The following is a 22,255-nucleotide window of genomic DNA, read 5'->3' as shown; positions in this document are numbered from 1 at the left end:
TTTATTTTAGTATGTATGAGATCATTCATCAATATTACCTATTGCCCACAACTGTGTGGCAGATTGTAATATCTATCAATAAATAAATCTATCAATAAAAAAAATATAAGCTAATAATAATTAACAGTGAAATCATACCGTTCTATATCTGAAATACTTGTGACCTACATTTGAGAATTTTTATTTATTCAAATATTTTTGAAGTTAGTTTCTATATATATATAGTTTAAATATAGGACTTATTACAATAATTATAGCTATTGTAATAGCTCAATTAATAAAAAGAAAGTGATTATAAATTAAAACATAACTATAAAAGTGTGGCACTATCCCACCACATTAACTCAACTTATTTTAGTGATAATTTGATAATAAAAAAATGCAACTTTACAGGTAATACTTCATGTAGTAGGAGGATAAAAATAAATAAATTATTAGTGTATAAAACTAATTGCTCATACCACAAGAACTAATAAATTCCTGAGGTTATAACAGTGCATTGTTAAAAAAAAAAATATATGAGAGTAATAAAGATTTTACTGGAACATGATAACATCTGTTTATATGTATCAACATACCGCCAAAATTACATATAACGAACAGTTGGCTTCCTCGTACTTTTTTAGCAATTTGAGAGTGTACGTCTTTATTCAACAAAACCGAACAATGGCCGTATGGAAGGCAGCTAACAAAAAAGTCTCATGCTTAGTAAAAGTCATTTCAGTATTTATATATACATAATTATGTGAAACTGTTTTAAATTTTTAAATCGAATACTGTTGATGTATCGATTGATTTGTCTCTCTATACGATAATAAGTACGTTTATAAAAAATCATGGGGGGGAGGTGGGGAGGAGAGAATTATTTCACAAAAAAGTCCATAAGTAATGGCCTGTATAGCGAGGGTTTTGTTAATTATGCACTTGGTCCATGAAGATATTAAAGGCTTAAAAAGATGCTTTCTTGAGCCAAAATAACATCTGCCGGCCATCATCAATCTCTGGCTTGTTTCCATCACAATCTTATTTGTAGAGAAAACAATTGATCCCAAGTACTCAAAACAAACCGTCTATGCTCTGGAAACTAAATGGATTATTTTGTCGCATTTCTATCCCTCGTGCCAACTACCACCAATTCAGTCATGTCTTCGATTATTGTGAGAACCATTTCTGTAGTGGCTTCAGTAAAAGTCTGGAATCCACTCTTAAGTGAGAGAAAATGTAGATATAATTTGCAAAGGCAAGCAGTTTGAGTGTGTCGTGAATGTTCTTCATTTATTGGATGGTAGAACTTATTACTCAAGGACAAAAACTCGTACTTCAAGGATAAAGTTAAACACGCAAGGCCCACTCATCAACTCATTTTTTGGAGTCACACCTTAGTGAAAACTTTGCTCTTGAAATCTGTTATTTTGATGAGGTGTATCATATTTGGTAGGATTCTATCCTGAACTCTCACAATGCTTCGGATATTTTGAGACTCATGATGCCACCAAAAGCGATCTTAAAATTAAATGCGACGAGTATTAATTTTGAGCAGAATAATATATAATATAGAAGGACAAAATTAATTTGCCAAACAATTAATTCTTCTCCAATAATTTAATTATTTTTGTTATGACTTTAGGAAAGTGGGAAGCAAAAAAAGTTTCTTTTGTTCATTTTGTGAGGATGGTGACTGGGATGGATAAAGATAAGCCTTATATTAAATAAGATAGAGCTAATTTTAAATAAATAAATAAGCGGAAAAAATTTCAGGATTAAAAGATATATTTTTTTAAATGTATTTACTGCTATTTACAACTGTACATTATAATAAACTTAGTAAATTTCATCTCAGTTACAATGGAGTATTACAGGCGTGTAGAGAAACTACCCATTGGTGGCACTCTAATGACGTTTTTCATGAGCAGGTATCGTGGCCATCTTCTTTTCAGGCGCTTCGGAGGATTGTCAGGGATGGAAGAGGAAGCAAGGTTAGGAACTAGTGGGTTTGGGTGGTCAGGGAGTGTGTAATGGAAGGAATGATATCTGGTTCGGGCTAGATCAGTTACGTATGGAACATTAAGGTCTGTATGTATGATTTTATTTTTGACAAAGTAAGGAGTATTGAGGATTTTAGATTATAAGGATTGGATGGCTTATTGGATCCCCAAAGCTCAACTCCGTATGTCCAGATTGGCCTTATTACAGTCATGTAGATCAGTCTTTTGTAATGAATTGGAAGTTTATACCGTTTGTTCATGTCTTTTCAGCCTTGTGTGAGGATTCCAGTTTAGTCGTTTGTCCAGATGTAGTCCAAGGTAGCGGATCTGTTCGACAGGAGTAAGATCAACATTATTAAAGAAGGCTGTAGGGCAGTTGGTAGGTTTACGACGACGGGTAAAGGTGATTGGATTAAAAGATAAGTTAATAAATTAAGAAAACTCAGGTAAACAGTTAAAGAGTATAACTTTAGATCATTGCAAAAAGGCTTACAAGCAAGGGACCTCTTGATCCACCCCTGGATAGTGACTATGAGATCGGGGAGGAAGAACATCAAGATGCTTCTGGTTTTATGAAGATGAGGAAGGTCAGCAAGAGTTGATGACATAGTATTGGCGATAATTGAATGTTTAAAACAAAAGTGGATTGAGTTATTTCAGTATTTGGAATCTTATTGGAAAACGAAGAACATTCTTGGAGATGGGGAAGTCTCAGCTACAGTCCTAATACTGATGAACAATACGGTCAGAAGTACCTAGGATTCGATATTCCTAATAAGAAAACTCTCAAAGAAAGTCAAAGACAAGAACTTGCCGTGTGAATCTGACCAAAGCATTTTAATGGTAGAACGAAAGAGTAATAATTTACTATCCGCTTGCAACAAATTTCTTGTTTCTGATGAATAAAAATAATACCACAAACAATGAAAAATTAAAACTTTGATAAAATATCAATAGAATTAACTCATAGACAAAACATGAAGACAACCAGCTAACACCAAATTTGTTACCAGTAAATCTCTGCTATATATTTTTATGTTCTGCTAGATTTTAAAACTGCAATTGAAGGTGAAATACCTTTTGAGTAGATGGTATTTGATTTGTACTAACATATTTAGAAAGTATGTAGGGTCCATGCTAAGATAGCCGCAAGGGGTGCCAACTACCAGCCATATCAATCCGCTATCCTGAAGGCAGTGCCAGAAGCCGACAATCGACAACCTTACGCTCGCCTTCATTAAAACAAAAATAAATAATGTTCTTTTCTAATTTTTTTTTTGTTTGTGCTAAAGAAAGAAACTGCCTGACCTTTACTCTAGAATGCTCTAATATTAAACTTACGATGTAAACATAACCATCCAGTATTGGAGCCAAAGTAATCATTCAGTAGTATTTCTTTTTTCATATTAAGTTTTATTTCCAAGTACTAAAAAGATTATACATGCAATAAATTGATTATGCATCAAATAGTTTATGATGATAAGGCCGCTGGTTCGTTACCGATATTTCCAGTCACCTAACCAACGAATTGATCCTTTACCTAAAATATGAGATACAACCTTTCAATTCTTGAACTATTCTTCGCTTCAAGAAGGAGGGTGGTCAATTTTCGACCATTTTTCAGTTAAACCCAATTTACAACCAAAAATGATAACTTTTTCAAGTAACGTAAAGCTCCGGCCTTTAATTCCAACACTGCCTGTTAAATAGGAGCACCTCTATTTTAATGGTTTGGATTTAACGGAAACAATGTTACAAGAACAACTGCCTCCTTGGTCTACCTCCTTACAAGAATAAAAAAAAAAAAAAATAAGAGTAAGTTATTAAAAAAGACAAGCAAGTTCAGTGTCATTAATATTTGATAGAAGATTATCCTAAATTTTCAAACATATGTCTTTGAAAACATGAAGGTTGCTGAAGAAACTAAACGTAAAGCCAAGTACTAGGATACGTAACACGGTTTCATCATATATCTTTATTTAATACCAGATAGGCCTGGTGGGCCTTACATGGTTAGTAGAAAAATTATAATTCTTAAGAGAGAAAAAGTTAATAACAAAAACAATGACATTTATAGATCTAATAAAATAAATAATTCTAATGGCGAAAAAAATAAAAAGTTAATTTGAGAAAAGGACGAAGAGAAAAAAAAATATAGAAGAAATGTCAATAACAAAACTGATAAATATAAAATTTATAATAAGATGACCTGCAGCAGCCTGGGTTTCAGTCTTCGGGTTGTGGTTGGGTTTCCCAAGTTGTGGGCTCCTTTAACTGATGGTAACTGGGAGTGGAACTTCATGAACCGTTTTATAATGTAATCCCCTATTGAATCCATTTGTAATTCCTGATGGATGCAATTGGCTATTTCTTGCAAACCAAGGAGCATCCACTGCGATTCTTAGGACTTTATTTTGAAAAGATTGTAATTTTTTCTTTTTCGTACACCGAACACGGTTTGTCTCATAAATCTACTCATATCCAACCGTTTCATCCAATAAGCCCTGGAAGGAGAGAAAAAAAAATAAAACACTATGAAACTGATATATTTTATATCTATAATTCGGAAAATATTATGGATATGATTCTTCCTACAAAACATTTATTTTACAGATTGGATTAGAGGAAACATTTAAAAAACAATTGAAGTTGTTACAGGAAATAAAAGTAAAAAAATGTTTGTTTGAAGTTGCAGCAAGAATTAAACGTAAAGTCGAGTATTAGGACACGTGACAAATGGAGTGGGCGGTTTTTCCTCACCAATTTTGGTCAAAGAAAAAAATCTACCTATATCCAACCGTTTCATCTAATGCAACTTTTTGACTGGATGCAGTTAAAAAAACATTAAACACTATAAAGCTGATTTATTTTATTTTAAAAAACAATTCTGAACTGGAACGCACTTTCTTTAAAAAGTTTTGAATTCGGGTAGTATCGATAGATAGGGAGAAACAAAGCTTCACATGACCCAACAATCCGATTCTTTCTGGTTCAATCTAAACCTTAACGTCCTGTTTCCTGTGGAAAGCTTTCGTTCCGCATTGGTTTGAATCCTCTGTTGTGCTTCAGTATCAACTGGCACATTTTGAAAATTATAATCTTTATTACTCTGGTATTTATGAAAGATTTAATATTATAGACCTAAATTTCTCAAGAGTAACAAGGTTCTCAAAAGTCATGTTCAAATTGGCATAATTTTATTCATGTAGAAGAGCCTTTTGTTATAAATTGGAAGCTGGGAGCAGGGGCATTGGCTACATTTATTTGTAGGGCAGGACAGATTATTAAATTTTCCAAAAATTTTGACAAGATTTTCCAAATATATTAAAATATTTTAATTTTCCATACTCTTTTGGATTTGAACTTTTCACTTACCTGTTGGGAATGTAGACTTTTGACAATTATTTTTCGTTTTCTTTTAAAGCACGTTTTGTATGTTTTACTCTAATTTCGACAGGTTAAAGTAGGTTCTCGAATTTCTCAAATATTTGTATTTTTAAATTATTTGAGGAGTGGGGAAGAGTTGGGGGCTGCTAATGTGATAAAGGCAACTGTCATACAGCTTACACCGTAGCACTGCCTACGACATTTGATGCAATAGTTGTAAACTATTTATGTGAAATTTAGTAGCATTGTTCATAGATTTTAAACTCCCCCCCCCTCCAGAAATCTATTCATTTGGAAAAAAGTTATTTTTCATTTTTGTGAAATAATTTATTTCAAAAATAAGAAAACGTTGAAATAGCTATTATCATCATAGATTTACATGAACATTAATTTCAACAAATAATTAGATATTTATTCATTTCACTGAGATTTTATCAAACAATCATTATTGCAGATATAGTTATTTCCTGATATATATCATAAAAGTATTTAATAAATACATTAATAAAACAGTACTCAGGTCTAGTTTATAGACAAAGGTGAAGTATCCTACAAGAAGTGACGTCATACCGGCCTCAGTTGAATACGACATTCAGTTAACCTGACATCCTGACTTATAAAATCGATATTTTGAACTGTTGATCGCAGAGATCTCTAGTTTTTACCTAAATATTTTGAAATTCTGTCGGATTCAAATACATACACATAACACGAAATGTTGGCTAGTTAGTATTCAGAACTTTCCTGAATATCAGTTAAAACATTAGCCATTATAAAAGTTACTCTTTTATTATTTATTTAATTTGAATTGAATTAATTCATATATTTAAAATTATAATATTTTAATACTGCTGGTACATACAATATTGTCCGTTTTGATAATCGTTTTGGAAAATGCTAAATGATTTCTAGGGAAAAATTAACTTCATTAGATAAATTAAAACTGCTACTAATCAAAAATGAAATTCTAAACTTCTCAATGGATAGTGGGCAAAACAGTTTCAGTCGATAACAGCTTATCTTTATATAATAAGACATTGGAACTAGCCGAGAATATTTTTACTCACATCACTAATGACACGATATGCTGTTACAGAATACCAAGAAATAACTTTGAGTTTAAGTTCAACAAGTCATTTTAAAATAGATGCTCGTCTTGGAAGGGTATTACAACTTGGCAAGAGCGCAAACTATGAGTAGAGAGTAAATCCAGGTTCGAAAATATGTATTTCTCGTTTAGGAGAAAGAAAAGGCCGATACCCTACAGGTCTAACAGGCTTTTCTTTATTTGGCACCGATTTTTTTCCTTTAATTGGGTCTTGTTCATCCGTAGATTATTTTCATAAAACACAAGGAGGGATGAAATAAAATTGTTATACAAATATAAATTACAGTTGAACCCCGCTCCGTCCTAGTCGGAGCTGAGACAGCTGGTTAAGTTGGGGAACCATTTAATCCAGATTGTATAAATGGCAAAAAAACTAAAAAATAATTTAACTTATATTTTTGGTTAAAATGTAATATATTTTTAAAAAATAATTTATTTATTGATATTTACAACTGTATAAATATATACACATCAAGTAAATTTGCTGTAAGAGATATTATGACATGATAAAAACATGTGGAGAATCTACCCATTGATAGAACTCCAAAAATATCTCTAAAGGAGAAGATCTCGAGGCCATCTTCTTTTCAGACGTCTAGGAGGATTATTAGGTAGTGAAGGAGAAGCCAGGTTAGAAACGAGTTGGTTTGGGTGGTTGGGAAGTTTATTATGGAAGGATTGGTATCTGGCTCTGGCCAAATCGGCAACATAAGGGACACTGAGGTCCTGATGGATGATTTGATTTGTGACAAAGTAAGGAGCATTAAGGATTTTACGAAGGATTTTGGACTGTAAGGATTGGATTCGAGAGGAATTAGATGGTTTAGTGGAGCCCCATAGCTCCGTATGTCCAAATAGGCCTTATAATAGTCATGTAGATCAGTCTTTTGTAATGGATTGGAAGTTTGGACCGTTTGTCTAGTAAATGTTGTAATAGTCGGAATCGACGAGCAGTTTCCTGTCTTTTCAGTCTTGTATGAAAATGTAATATAAAACTTAATATATAGGTGATATGTATGACCGGAAAGTCCTCTGTACAATTACAGGAGTCTTAACACATAGAGGAGAAGAAGTAACGGTGAACTGCTTGCAGAGACTGGTCAGTCAATATATCATGATACGAAGGACAGGAGGTTAAGATGAGCGGGGCATGTGGCTCGAAGCAATCCTCAAGACGCCTCTACACAAAAATGAATGTAATTGTAGCTGACAGAAGACCATGTGAGAGGTCAAAAACTTGGTGGATAGACAGAACCAACAAAGATGCAAAAGAGCTGCATGCAGCAAACTGGACAGCAGTAGCCCAGGACAGGCAGGCGTGGAGAAGGCTGGTCCGGGCGGCCGAAGATCTACAAGGTCTGCAGAGCCAACTGAAAACAGAAAAGTGTGACGATTAATTGTTTTTGATGAATTTTACTTTATTCGACTAAATTTTAAAAAATCCTTAGATACGTGATTTAATGTGACTGTATAAACGTTCTCTGAGTTTCTATTAGCAGTTACTTTGTTTGGTTCTCACGGCAGTTTATTTATTTATTATGCCACCCATTAAATGGGTTTTTACTGTAGTAGGAAATCTTCAATTATAGTTCTAATGTTTTATAGTCTGTTATCGGCACAATCATATTTATATAATGACAATCCGAATTTAGGCAATTCAATGAATCATATACCACAGGTAGCTGGTGCAATGAGTTGGAATGAAAGTAAAATTGACATTTCACTTAAGAAATGAGTTATAGAGCGTATGGCGCACCGAAATGTTTGGGAGAACATATTTTTAAGGAGTTGTGAATTTTTGAAGGAAATATATTTTAGTGGCATTTGGATTCGGATGGGGGACTTTCAAACCAGGAATCTTGGAAAAGCACTAAACCAACTTTACCTGTTATACAAATAACAAAATATATGTGTCATCACCCTTGAGGAATTGTACGCAGCTACTGCGGGAAAAAAATTATTATTTTTTGAGATTTACAATCATATAAAAAATACTATTATTAAATACGATCTTTTATCAATATAAATAACAATTTTTCGTGGGGAATCTACTCATTGGTAGCAATTCAATGATAATTAAATTTTTGGAGGTGCCTAATTTAGTGACGCCTCGAAGGAATACAGGGAACGACGAGGAAGGCAGGAAGCAAGGTTTGAAATGAGTGGATATAGAGTTGATAATGGATGGTTGTACCTATTCCGACCCAAATCTCTCAACATACATAAAGGTATACACTACAGGTTATAAATTATAAATACGTATAATTTTATTTGTGTTTTAATAAGTAGCAATAGTTATTTTAGTATTTAATGATTGGACTGCTGATTGCTTAAATCGGTAAATCTTAATACCCCTTATTATGGTCATGTAGATCTGGTTTTGTAACAAATTGACAGTTAAGAGAGTTTATCTAGAAAATCATCGATGGTAATCGGATGTTTATATAAAGCCATAGGTAACGGAACTGTTCCACGGGAATATTATGTAATGTTAATTTAGATCTTAGTAGTTCATCGAAGGAGACTTTGTAAATTCGAGAAACTAGTTAGGCTTATAATTCTTATCTCCCTTGAGCTGTTTCAAAAGAAGAAAGGTCTCAAGTTTAAGTAAGTAACCGCTAGGTTTTACAAGGAAATTATTTCCCTGAAGATATTTGTGAGGAAACATTTCAGAATCCTGGTCTAATATGTTCTATACATCAGCAATGCCCCATGTTAGAATAAATCGATTTGAAAGCGTTTCAGTCCTATAGTCTATTATAGGGGTGTTCATGATGTTGTGTTAAATGTAAAATGTTTTAAGTATCGGATTGTGAGCAGCCCTATTTAAAGTCATGTTAAATGTTAAATACATAAGAGGTCCTAACGGATTTTCTGAGCAATTTGTTTTATAACTTTTCCTTCCAAAACTTCTTGTTATTGTTTACTTCTAAGTTTTGTTTAAAGTAATTTATTACAACAGGCCTAAAGTGAAAGTTTGGTCACTATGTGCCTTGTTGATCTTCTAACTGGTGAGGAAGATAATCAAGATGAGCTAATTGACAATTGTCTTTACATTTTATTGTCATCCATTGCTTTATTAGTTATAAAAACATCCAAAACAATACTAACACAGAAAAAAAGTCGTAACCTAACACGACAACAAATAAAATGGTGACGAGCTCAGCTGGTCTGTTGTGTTTACACCATTCTCTATTCAACAGACCTAGTAACAGACTCTCAACCATGTTATATCGTTTTAACATGGTAAAAGAAGGAATTATTTCTCGATTTAACATCAGTTTTTCAATTTAACATGTTAAACTAAAGATCATGAATACCCTTTATGTAATGAGTCACATTCTCCCTATAATGAAAATGCCATAAAAAAATAAATAAATTAGAACTGAAATGACGACATGTTAAAAAAAAAAACTGACAACACGGATATCACGAATCTGTGAAATTAGTAAGATTGACGAAGGACAGATATAAACTATTGCAAATACTGGAAATTGATATGAGTGGCTCTATCTGAAGAGGCTAGATATATAGCGTCTATCGCAAGGAAATTGTCTCATGGTCTAGCGGTTAAATTTAGCCGTTAGAAACTGGAAAATGTAACAAAATTCCAAACCTATTTCTATCTAGAAAGCATCCTATAAACGTAAATTTTACCTTAAAAAGTATATTTGATCTGTTACTGTTTTTTCTTACACAATATATTGTAAGGAGAAGTATTATGATCGTGCAAAATTTCGAATTCCAGTTTTCGACGTTAATACAAATTTGTAGGGACAAGTATCTCAGAACTGTCCGTGTGTAAGTGTGTGTGTGTATCAATAGAATAACTCAAAAACGAAAAGTGCTACGCGGAAAATTTCGACTATTTGTGATTTTAAGGTAAGAAAATATTAGTAATTTTAATATTTCTAAAGAAAGCGTTCAATATAAAAAAAAAAACAGTAATAAATCGACTAAATTTAGCATTTCATAATGCGAAAAAAGTAGTTTACAAGAAAAGTATTAATAAAAATAAATCGAAATAAAAGTATAGATATAATTAATGAAATAGAAATTCAGAAATCAGCAATGGATTGAAAGAATATCGATCTGGAAATCCAAATACTTAAAAGATGATTGGCTGGAGAATGAGACTGGAGTGGTAGAAGAGTTGATGGAGGCAGCTTTAGATAGCTTTGTTGATATTTTGATTCAAGTGGCTACGTCATCGCGTCCGTCAGTGCATTTTTTTCCTTTCATATCATTTCTTCGTTTCATCTAGTAACGTACTCATTCAAGAGCCAATAGAATACTTATTCATCTCCATGTATAAAAAATTATATAATTTTTTTTAAAGGGTTGGTGTGATTTATTGTCCTCAATGATTTATTGTAGGGTAGCGTCTTATGTCACTATGCTTATTTTAGAAATAAATTTCGAAATATACCAAGTCCAAATCACAATGAGGAATTTTGTAACATTATTTTTTTTTTCAGTATGCTGAACTAATAATAAATAAATTTGTACCGCTCACCTATAAATCATCACAATCCATGAAAGGGCACGGGCGTACTTTGTAAGGAAGTACTGTTACTAGATCAACGGTTGTGCTAGGAAGTGATTTGGTCAGAATCACGCTCGACTGCTAGATTTTTCCCCTATTAAGACTACCCACTTCATGAGGCTGAGTGGACCACGGATGTAGTATGCCGTAACTAAAATCTTAAAATAACAGAAAATTATGGATATAAATATACTTCAGAATATACTTAAATATTAAGTTTATCTAATACTTATGTATTAAATATATTTAATGTTATACAGGTATTTAGCTATACTTACTCTAGAAGCTAATAATTGGAGAATTTATCATAAAATAAATCATTCAACATTTAGTAAAGTATATCATTTTAAAAAGAATGATTATAAACCAATTCTATTTGTACTCTATAATCATATTTTTCAATAAATTTGGATTTCATTCCAAGTAAAAACTATAAATCGGAAAACCGAACGACATTAGGGCATTTCTACCTGGCAGAGTTTCAACCCCTCCCTATTTTTAAAAACTTATTTTATTTTAGGTTAATTGAATGAAAAAAAGTGTACTGTATGTAGGTGTATATGTCCTCTCTTGTCAACATGACTTTATCATGAAATTTGTCTTCTTTTTTTTTTAAATAATTTTTTTATAGTTATTTTTAACTGTATAAAAATATATACAACCAGTAAATTTATTAATAGTTATAAAATGACATGATACAAACATGTGGTGAATCTGTCCATTGATAGAACTCCATTAACATTTCTAGAGGAGGAGATCTCGGGGCCATCTTCTTTTCAGACACCTAGAAGGATTATCAGGTAACGAAGGAGAAGCTAGGCTAGAAACAAGTGTGTTTGGGCGGTTTGGAAGTTTATCATGGAAGGATTAGTATTTGGATCTGACCAAATCTGCAGCATACGGAACATTGAAGCCCTGATGGATGGCTTGATTTGTGACGAAACAAGGAGCATTAAGGATTTAGGACTGTAAGGATTAGATACTAGAGAAATTCGATGGAGTGGAGCTCAACTCCGAATATCCAGAAAGGCCTTATTATAGTCATGTAGATCAGCCTTTTGTTATGAATTGGAAGTTTAGACCGTTTGTCTAGTAAATGTTGTAATAGTCGGAATTGACGAGCAGTTTCCTGTCTTTTCAGTCTTGTATGACGAATCCATGTCAGTCGTTTGTCCAGATGTAGTCCTAAGCAATGGATCTGTTCGATAGGAATAAATAGTGTATTAATACAGGATACTGTGTGACAGGAAGTCGTGGGTATTCGACGAAGGGTGAATGTGATTTGGTGGGATTTATTTGATTTAATTTATTTATTTTAATCCTCCAGTTTTGGCACCATTCTTCAAGGGTGGTGATGTGGGATTGGAAGGTTTGGGATACAATGGAAGGTTCATTATTTACTGCCAATAGATATGTGTCATCGGTATACGTGGTGAGGATAATGTTAGGATGGGTTGGGATGTTAGCTGTAAAAACTAGTCCTATAAAGGATAGGACCAAGGATACTACCCTGAGGTACACCAGTAGACTGTCGGAATAGGGATGAATAAGCACTATTGTGATTTACTAGAAATAATCTGTCAGAGTGATAAGAACGGATAATGAGAAATTATGTAAGGGGTAGGAATTTATGGATCTTGTATATCATTCCAGAATGCCAGACTCGTTCTAAAGCCTGCACTGCATCAAGAAAGACTCCCGAGCAGAGGATTCCATTCCGCCATCAACCACACGATGGCATTGTAAATTATCATAGTCTTAGGCCTACTACGAGACTTGTAATGTCGGATTGAAACCTGGAAAACCATCCATAAATTCATTCACTTTATCACCTCCAAAAGCAAGTTGATGTTTCGAAATGCTTCGGAAGGATCATGTCCAAGCTTAAATTCACATAATAAGCGCAATTTCTCAGATTAAAACAATAACCAAAATTGCAGGAATACTTCGCAATATTTACATATATAGCAATATATACATAAATATTTCGCAATGAACGCATTGAAATGAAAGATGTATGTTGATAGATTAATTTAAAACATATCATATTGGTTTTTGTTAATTAGAGATGGTTTCTTACGTAATTATTATATCACAATAAACAAATCAGATATTTCATCCGTTCCAAACCAACACATTTTTAGTGATGTGTGTTTTAATATTTTTGTTTAACGAACCATGAGGAAATTTGAGCTTGGTAACGTGAAACTTTGGATGAACTGATGTACGGTTTAGGGAAAGACCTAGACATATATAGACAGGTGGACAGTCTACCCACACCTTCCACAATTAGCGATTTCCCAAAGTGGCCAATGTATAAGATAAAATCTAAGTAATGGGGGAGATGGCAAAGGATTAAAAACAATTATACCAATAATCAGATGATATGAATAATTAAATCATATATTATTAACAATTAATTTGATTACAATTCAAATTCAATAGCACTATTCTGTGGTACTAACCAAGGTTTGAGTTATTATATAATTAATTATCATCTTCAATAAGATATTATTATAACTAATAGGCGTTATGTAATAGTTTTTAATTAATCAAAATTTTATCAATAAACACGTAATGCTAGGATTGTCGATAGAGTTTTGAAATAATAATACCTTTTAAAATTTCTTTCATTGAATAATGAATAATTTATAATGATAGAATAATGAATAAACCAGTGAATAATTTTTGTTGAAACCGACAGCATTTTGAAATAAATTTGGTATAGCTTCATTTCTATATATTAAAAAAAAAAAAAAAGACGTCCCCATACGTTTGTTATATTTTTTTTTTTACTTTAGTTTTATGAAATTTAGACAAAAATAAGATTTGTTGTTTTTTAAGATAATTTATTTAAATAAAATTAGTTGCATCCAATTAAGTCTCAACACTCTTTATTAATACGTTAAATGTCCAACGTTTTTGCCAACTTGCCCATCTTCAAGGACATTCTCAACTATTTACGACCTCACATCCAACTAATAAAAATTTATAGTTTATATCTAAATATGATAAAATTTAGTCAAATTAACCAACTATTTATATTTAAATTAAATAGTATGACATACACAGGTTAATTTGACTAATTTTATTAGGATTATTTTATTTCTTTTATTATTTTATTTATTTTTTCATGCACATATTTTGATTCTGTTCATTTTCCTCATCCTTCTGTTTGTATATATTTTAAGAGAGACTTTTTTTTAATTTTATGTTACATTATTTTAGTATAAATGTGATCAGTCATCACTATTACCTATTTCCCACAACGGTGTGGCAGATTGTAATATCTATCAATAATAAAGTTTTTGAAGTTGAAAATTTTATTACACCTGGGCAGAATAGACTGCAAAATCTTTTAATAGTTTAAAAGTTATATGAAGCCGTAAATAATCAAGACTGTCCTTGAGCATTGGCCGAACCTTAAAAAAGAGTGTTGAGACTTAACTGCATACAATAAATTTTATTTGAATAATAAAAAAAGTCTGGAATAAGTTATAAGATTATATATAATATATTTAATTTTATGTTAATAGTTCTTATTAATATGAAAGTTTGTACTTGTTCCCAGATAATGAAGAACATAGCAGGAAAGCATTTGAACGCTGAGATATGTGAGAGGTGATCTCTGCGAGCAAACAGCGTCAGTAACCTCGACATAGCTATCTACTGAGAATAGGCTTAACATCTTGAGGCATAAGCAGAGGCAATATTCAGCAGGTAAATGTCGCTCCACAGTTGCTGAATTAATTGCAAGTTTAAATAAAACTTTTCAACCTCTTTTCTTACACAATAATTATCCCATGATACTCGATCTTTCTTCCAATTATGGGATATAATTCCTTCACTTCAAACTCACTGCCCATCCTTCTATGAAATACAAACAGATTATTGCTAGAAACAAAATTTAGTAGTACAAGCGCCCAAGAGGAGAAAAGAGGCAGTTATTTCACCCCAATTTTTGATTACTTAATTGAAAACTAGGTATAATTACTTGTCAAAATTGATGAGTCTGCCAAGTATAGGTAGGGGGAATAAAAAATGGCGTCTGTTTCAAAACCTTAAATATAATTAATTTTTTATTTGGAGCTTTTTATTTCTTAAAAACTACCAACAACACCAGAAAACCTAAGAGAGTATCATATATCACAAGTAGAGTAAATTTTCTAAAATGTAAGCCCTAATAGAGCTATTTTCGTCCAATATTTCTCTAGATATAGCTTTCTAAAAAGCAACATTTCATAAAAATGTTATATGGAACGTACTGAAAGATCAGTAGTTAGTGAATTTATTTTGAAAAATCTATATCTCAAAAACCTTTTACGTACGTCAAATACAGATGTCTATTAGCACTCAAATTAAAGCTAGTCTAATGAGCTATAAAGTAGTTTATAATGTTTATTTTCGTAGGAGTAGTAGTTTTCATGAAATTTGCTAAAATAAATTTATTTATAGTTGTTCAGACAAATTTATATTCATATGTGAATATAAAAAAACTACTATCCCTACGAAGATAAGTGCCATAAACTACTTTATAGTAAGTTAAATAGGGTCTAGAGATATATTTTTTCAAAAATCCAACATTTTATTTTAAAATGTAAAGAAATTGACATTTTGTGAGTTTATTTAGTCAAATATCATAAAAAACTACTACTCCTACAAAGATAAAGGTTATATAATATTTTATAGTAAATTTAACTAGCATTAATTTGAGTGCTGGCAGACATGTCCAATAGTTTCTGAAATAAAGGTTTTCATAAATCAAACTTATTGTCCGAACAACTATAAATCAATTTATTTTAGCAAATATCATGAAAACTACAATTTCTAAAAAAGTAAAGGTCATAAACTGCTTTATAGTACGATTATTTAGCTTTAATTTGAGTGGTAATAGACATCTGTACGTCGAATGGTTATTGAGATATAGATTTCTCAAAATAGATTCACTAACTACTGATATTTCAGTACATTTTTATGAAATGTTGCTTTTTAAAAAGCTATATCACGAGAACTATTGAACTTAAATAGCTCTATTATGGCTCATATTTTAGTAAATTTACTCTTCTTTAAATAATGTTCTTTTAGATTTTCTCGTGTTGGTACTTTTTAAGACATAGAGCTCCGAATGAAAAATAAAGGTTTTGAAACATCCGACATTTTTTATTCCCCGCACCTATACTTGGCAGACTCATCAGTTTTGACTAGTAATTATACATAGTTTTCATTAAAGTAATCTAAAGTTGGGGTGAGATAACTGCCTATTTTTCTTCCCGGCTCTTGTACTATAGCCTAATCCTCTTTCATGTAGCCACACAATGGGAAGAAATAAAAAATAATAAGGAATTTCATAATATTTTCAACTTATTTGTTATAGATAATGAAACGTAATTATATTTTAGGTCTATTAATATTATCCAGGGTAATATTATGAATAATAAGTACGATTGTGTTGAAAGCTGAAGAATTCATAATTAGAATTTCCCCGACTGGGCTAGGAAACTAAAATGAAGATGAAACCTTCATAAATAAATATATTAATTATGGTGATTGATTCTTAGTGAAAATTGAATTTTTAACGATTTTTTTTTTCGAATTTACTAACCGTTTGCACGTGCATAATAAAATAATAGATTTTTTTTTGCAATTACCCCTTCTTGACGAATCAGATCTTTAAAAGTATGTTCAGTATAAACTCAACTTAAAATCTAACTTATTAACAGATTCCGTAAAAAAAAATTACCATATTTCAGTGTGGTTTCCAGAATTAGGAGCTCTGGAGAAGGACTGGATAAGGTTAGAAAATTTACGATACCCTCAAAAGAGCACATATCACTGTCATGAAGTAGGTGTAATTGTTGTATTTGGATAAATTCACAAACAATATTCAAACATTTTCATTAATGTTGGTGCACTGATTGTGTTTCGCTCACTTATAGTAAATACTACGTAAGGTTTCGATTGCTAGAGAAGTTTTTTCATAGCGACCATCTTCCACAACTCGATACACTTCTTCTGTTCAGGATAAATGTGTGGTTACTTGAAACTAGAAATATAGAAATTAAATTTTTGATAAATTAATATTATTTTTGGATGGTAGTGCGTGAAGTATAAACAACAAATTTGGAATATAAATATTCAGTACCATAGAAATCTAACTTCGCACTACCTTCAACATCCAAAAACTTATGGCCTGTTCTTGCTATCCATTATTGATTTGTTGAACAATTCATCGGAGCTTGCCATATTCAAGATATATTGAACCACTGGTGGCCAATGAGCTAAGCTTACATTTGTTCCCAGAACTTGTGATCCTCCAAGGCGATGAAGAGTTAGGTGTTGCTTTAAGAACAGTAAGATTTGGATAACCACAAACCTCTGACACCTAGACTGGAGTGAACTATTCCTATTTACCGGTGGATTTCTGAAGAGTCTATTTTAAGTTGAGTCTACATAAATCACTCTTGCCGAGCTATTTTAATGGTTGCCCTAAAGCTTGGTCCAACTTCAGAGACCCGACTGTTCCGCACCGTATGAAATAGGTATTCCAGTGATTTCATTCCTGTTGGCTGAACATCAGATAATGTCAAGATTAACAATATCAGTTTTATATACTTACTACTTTTATAATGACTTGGAAGATAACTGTTAGAACCATCATTTTATTGTACTATGATATGAACATTTTTTTATACTGTTTTATTTGAAAATAATTCCATTTGTGGATAATATTAAATAATGGCATGTACAAAATAAATACAATTAAAATTTTTTAAAAATTTATTTTTGCTATTTAAAACTGTACATTATAATACATTTAGTAAATTTGATCTCAGTTAGTTACAGGCGTGTAGAGAAACTACCCATTGGTAGCACTCTAATGGCGCTTTACATCAACAGGTCTTGTGGCCATCTTCTTTTCAGGTGCCTCGGAGGATTGTCAGGAATGGAAGAGGAAGCAAGGTTTGAAACTAGTGGGTTTGGGTGGTTAGAGTTTGTAATGGAAGGAGTGATATCTGGTTCGGGGTACATCGGTTACATATGGAACATTAAGGTCTTTATGTATGATTTTATTTGTGATAAAGTAAGAAATTAAAAATTGAAAATAAAAAACTCACAAAAAGAACTAATTCTGAACAAAGTTAAATATAAAAATTATTGGCATAAAAGTCCCAGAGTCAAATAAAGTACATGTCCACCAGATAATGGTGCAGCATACATATTTTATATGTTTGTAAGCATTCCATGTTAACATATATATTCCCTACGAAAGCTTAAAAATAGACTGTTAGAGGATACCTATCAAAAGCATGCTATGATAATTATCTGGAAGTCACATTAATTATTTTCATAATCTAAAACAAGGCCTAGCACTGATCCGACTATATCCTTCTTCTATTTTAAACTCACATCAATTTTGAATATTTTTGGAACGTTTCCTGTAAAAAATTAAAATTAACCGGCGGCTAATGTTAAAGATGGATCAGGGGTGTGTATCACACCAATCCTGTCTTTTGTATCTGATAATTTATTAAATTATGTATTTATGAGCTTAAAAAAAAACTTTTTTCTATTCTCTTTTCATACAACTGACAAGATCATAATGACACATATATAAATTATTGATATGCATTTTAAAATTATTTCATCCACCGGCTATAGAACATGAACTAATAACCAATGTCTTGGAAAAAGTGTTTTCTCCCAAGTTAAGAATACACCTTGGTTTGGCGAATTTCCAATTGTCTCAGTTTAGTCAAACAGTAAAATTCCAGTCTCTAAAAACGACCGATATGTTTCGAAGCGTTCCTCAGAAATTTACCTAATATCAAATTGTAGTAAATAAAGCAATTAGGAAAAAAAAAATTAAAAGTCACGAAGATTTTTTTTTTTATTAACGACGGTTTATGATTATAATTTCGCAATATGCTTATTTTTGAACCTGTATTAATTTTTAAAAGATTAGAATAATGAGATCAAGTCTGAAAAAATCTTTTTATCTACTTGGCTTCAAATTTGAGATTTTAATTAAGATTCATAGAAGTTAGATAATTTCGTGCCACGTGTGGAAACTATTAATAATGAGTTAAACAACCTTTCGCTAACTAAAATAGATTTCCTAATTAAAGGATCAAAGTGAATTTGTAACCTTGATTAGATGAATGAACCCTTTACATAACTGAATTCGTTTTTAATTATTTTAAGAATAGTGTAAATATCTCTTTAGTATATTTTAAATTTCATTTTTTGTTTTTTAGGGCTTATTTTCAGCAAACCAATTATTGTATGATTTGAATTCCTTAATTATTTCTTAAAAGAGAAACACCATTCATAAATGTGCCCTTAACTTGAGTTCTTTGCTCATGGTACTGGTATTGCTGTTGAGAACGAACGCCAACCAATTGGTGACCACAGTATGCACCAATACATGTGTAGGCATATCATCCCTCTGACTTTACCGGCAAAAGGGCTTTAAACGGGTTTGACTGGGCATTTTCTAAGCAATGACGGTTATCTTAATTTATTCCGCCAAAAAATAAAGTTTAACTAACCGAAATGGGAATTGAACCCAAATCAACACGACGCGCTCAGCCACAACGACCTCGGTGTTACTTGCTAATTACAGTTTAGTGGCCCAGGGTGGGCGTGAGCCCCCCGCAAGGGGGAAAATTTCGCCAACCCCTTATTTAGGTATTTCAATTTAACAGAATAAAATCTTCAGTAATTTTAAATAAATTTGGCAAAAACAATCTATGATCATGGACAAAAATATGAATATACGATTCAAAATCATAAAAAAAAAAGCTATGTAATAATTGATATAACGTATGATAAATGATAAATATATCTACAAACTAACGATTAGGTCTAAACCCTTTAAGTCCTATTTTATCCAGATATCTCCTGGATATCCATCCTAACACTGTTTTCATCTTTTAAGTTAATATAAGATGCTTCAAATTCCACGTAACTCAGTAAAAAGTTGAAAACAGGATGTTAACATAAGTACTAAAAAAAAAATTTAAAGTGATTGGAAAATGGGTTGTAAAATTAGTAGTGATATAAGCTACAGAAAAATTCTGGCGTGGGAATGTTTTACAGAGCCAATAAATCGTTTAAATTTTCTTCCAAATCATAACTCATAGTTAATTATTTTTTAGTAAACTAAACTAGCCATAAATTAGTTTTAAATGTCTTAAAATAAAATGCAATGAAAAGTAATTTTATTCTGGGACATTTACTTCGCCTATAATAATAACAACGTACACTTAGAGTGACATTTAACAGATTTAAAATAACAATAAATGATTAAAATAATAAAACAAAAATATTAAATGGATGGAAATGCTAAAATTCTAAAATTTATATCCATTAATACTTATTTATATAAATAAATTATAAAATCAAAGATAATGCGATAAAAAAAAAAATTAACATACATATTTATTCCTATATATATGAGGAAGATTAATTATTGAAGAGGTGGAGAAATATTGGGTCTTTAATCAATAGGTAAAGATTCCAAAACGAGGTTGCACAGATAAAAAAGTTTTTTTTTTTTAAGGAAGTCGTTTTGGGCTGAAATTTGGTGTTTAAGGAATGTAAAAGGGAGTAGAGGGTGAACAAAGAAGGAACGTAGGAAGACGTTTTGGTTCCAAAGGTTCGGAAGAGTTAAAAGTTTACGCCATTTTAACTCGCCATACCGACATGAGACATGGTTTATACCTTTTTGTATCTTTTCAATCGCCTCGAATATCCCGGCAGAATGAAAGGATAGGTAAATTTGGAAGTCGTTAGCCTACATCGTGAATGGATAATGGAATCAAGAAGATCGTTAAAATAGGAAGAGAAGAGGATTGGCGACAGTTAGAAACCCTGAGGAACACCACGCGTTTGAAGAAGGAAGTGGGGAAGGGGTGGTTTATTTGGAATTATAACTCCTTGGGAACGAAATAGCAAGAACGAAATAAACCACTTTAAAACACTAGTTGCATGGAGAGGTTTTTGGAGAATGGAAAAGAAATTGAATTGAGTAAAGAGCATTTGAGAAATTGGTATTAGAATAATGGAATTTTGGAGGGAAAATTATAAATTGGAAAAATAACAGGAGGGCATGGTTTAATTATTTTAACAGGAATTCGATCATTGTTGAAGGCCACTCATTAGTTTAGGATTTAGGGGCAGAGGGGGATAAGTCTTCAGGGGAAATGTTCATGAAATAGATTCTTCCACGGTCATGTTAAAGATTAAACTATCGGGCATTTCAGTATTCACTGCTAAAAGAAAAAAAAATAATATTTCGAATTTTATAAACTAGTTTTCATTAAAAAAAAAAAAAGAGGTTTATATTTTCAAGATCATTAACGCTTCTAATACCATTATTTATAAAAATTAATTTTATAATGTTTCTTTTGGGACAAACACTTAAATTTACTACCTAAATTTTATACTTCGCGTGATCAAACTTGAAATAGAGGCTTATTATTAATCGTGTAGGAAAATCATGATAAGAAATATTTATACTTCATAATTGAAGTCATATTCTAATTACTAAATAATAGCTAATTCAAAATTATTGATCAATGTTTTTATCATAAGTTTTTAGTATATAAAAGTCACCCAAAACTGAAATTTCATTTGGTTTAGTTGAAATACCTTACTGAAAACGTATTGGTTCTTTATTGTATCTTGCTAACAACAGTTGTATTCGATATTTTTTATCAAATCTATATTTTTGAAATTTCAAAATTATGGATAATTTTGAGCAAAAAATTTATCCAAAAACTATGTGTTTTTTTTTAAGGAAAAAAATTATCTAAATAAATCCTATTTTGATCCCAATCATATTCTGGTCAAAATCGCCAACCATTGGCCAGGAATTTAATTTTATGAATATTTTAGGGAGTATCCCATTCTGATATATATTTTTAATGGCACTTTCTAGAGAGAGGAAATTCCCCAAGGTAGATAGGAAGAATAATTGTATGGTTTAATTACAAAGAAAAATAAGTATATTTACAATTACAGTAAACATTAATTTAAAAACAAATTGCTTACTGCTCATTTACACCAATACATCACGGTAAAGAATAAATCAGCTTCTTATTTGATTTATCTAGTAAGTACCATTGTCTTCAATCAACAAATTTATTCGTAACCTTGTCAAATCATCTCAATTCTTTACTATCATAGCTTCTTCATTCATTTAGACCGCGTAGTGAAAGTACCCAC

At 31.5% G+C, this 22,255-nt stretch overlaps 1 long non-coding RNA gene across 1 annotated transcript in view; it reads left to right on the top strand.

Annotated features, from left to right (window-relative positions):
- The window catches only part of LOC106691327 (uncharacterized), a 55,535-nt gene extending 40,791 nt beyond the window's left edge, over window positions 1-14,744 (top strand). Inside the window, exon 4 of the long non-coding RNA XR_001344765.3 lies at window positions 14,598-14,744. This is a non-coding gene — a long non-coding RNA (uncharacterized lncRNA). The remainder of the gene's footprint in view (window positions 1-14,597) is intronic.
- Window positions 14,745-22,255: the final 7,511 nt, after the last annotated feature.

This window comes from Halyomorpha halys, unplaced genomic scaffold, assembly GCF_000696795.3.
Source record: "Halyomorpha halys isolate HHAL.00 unplaced genomic scaffold, Hhal_1.1 Scaffold2253.1, whole genome shotgun sequence".
NCBI classification, from domain to species: domain Eukaryota; kingdom Metazoa; phylum Arthropoda; class Insecta; order Hemiptera; family Pentatomidae; genus Halyomorpha; species Halyomorpha halys.
This window is presented reverse-complemented; position numbering and strand designations above follow the sequence as displayed.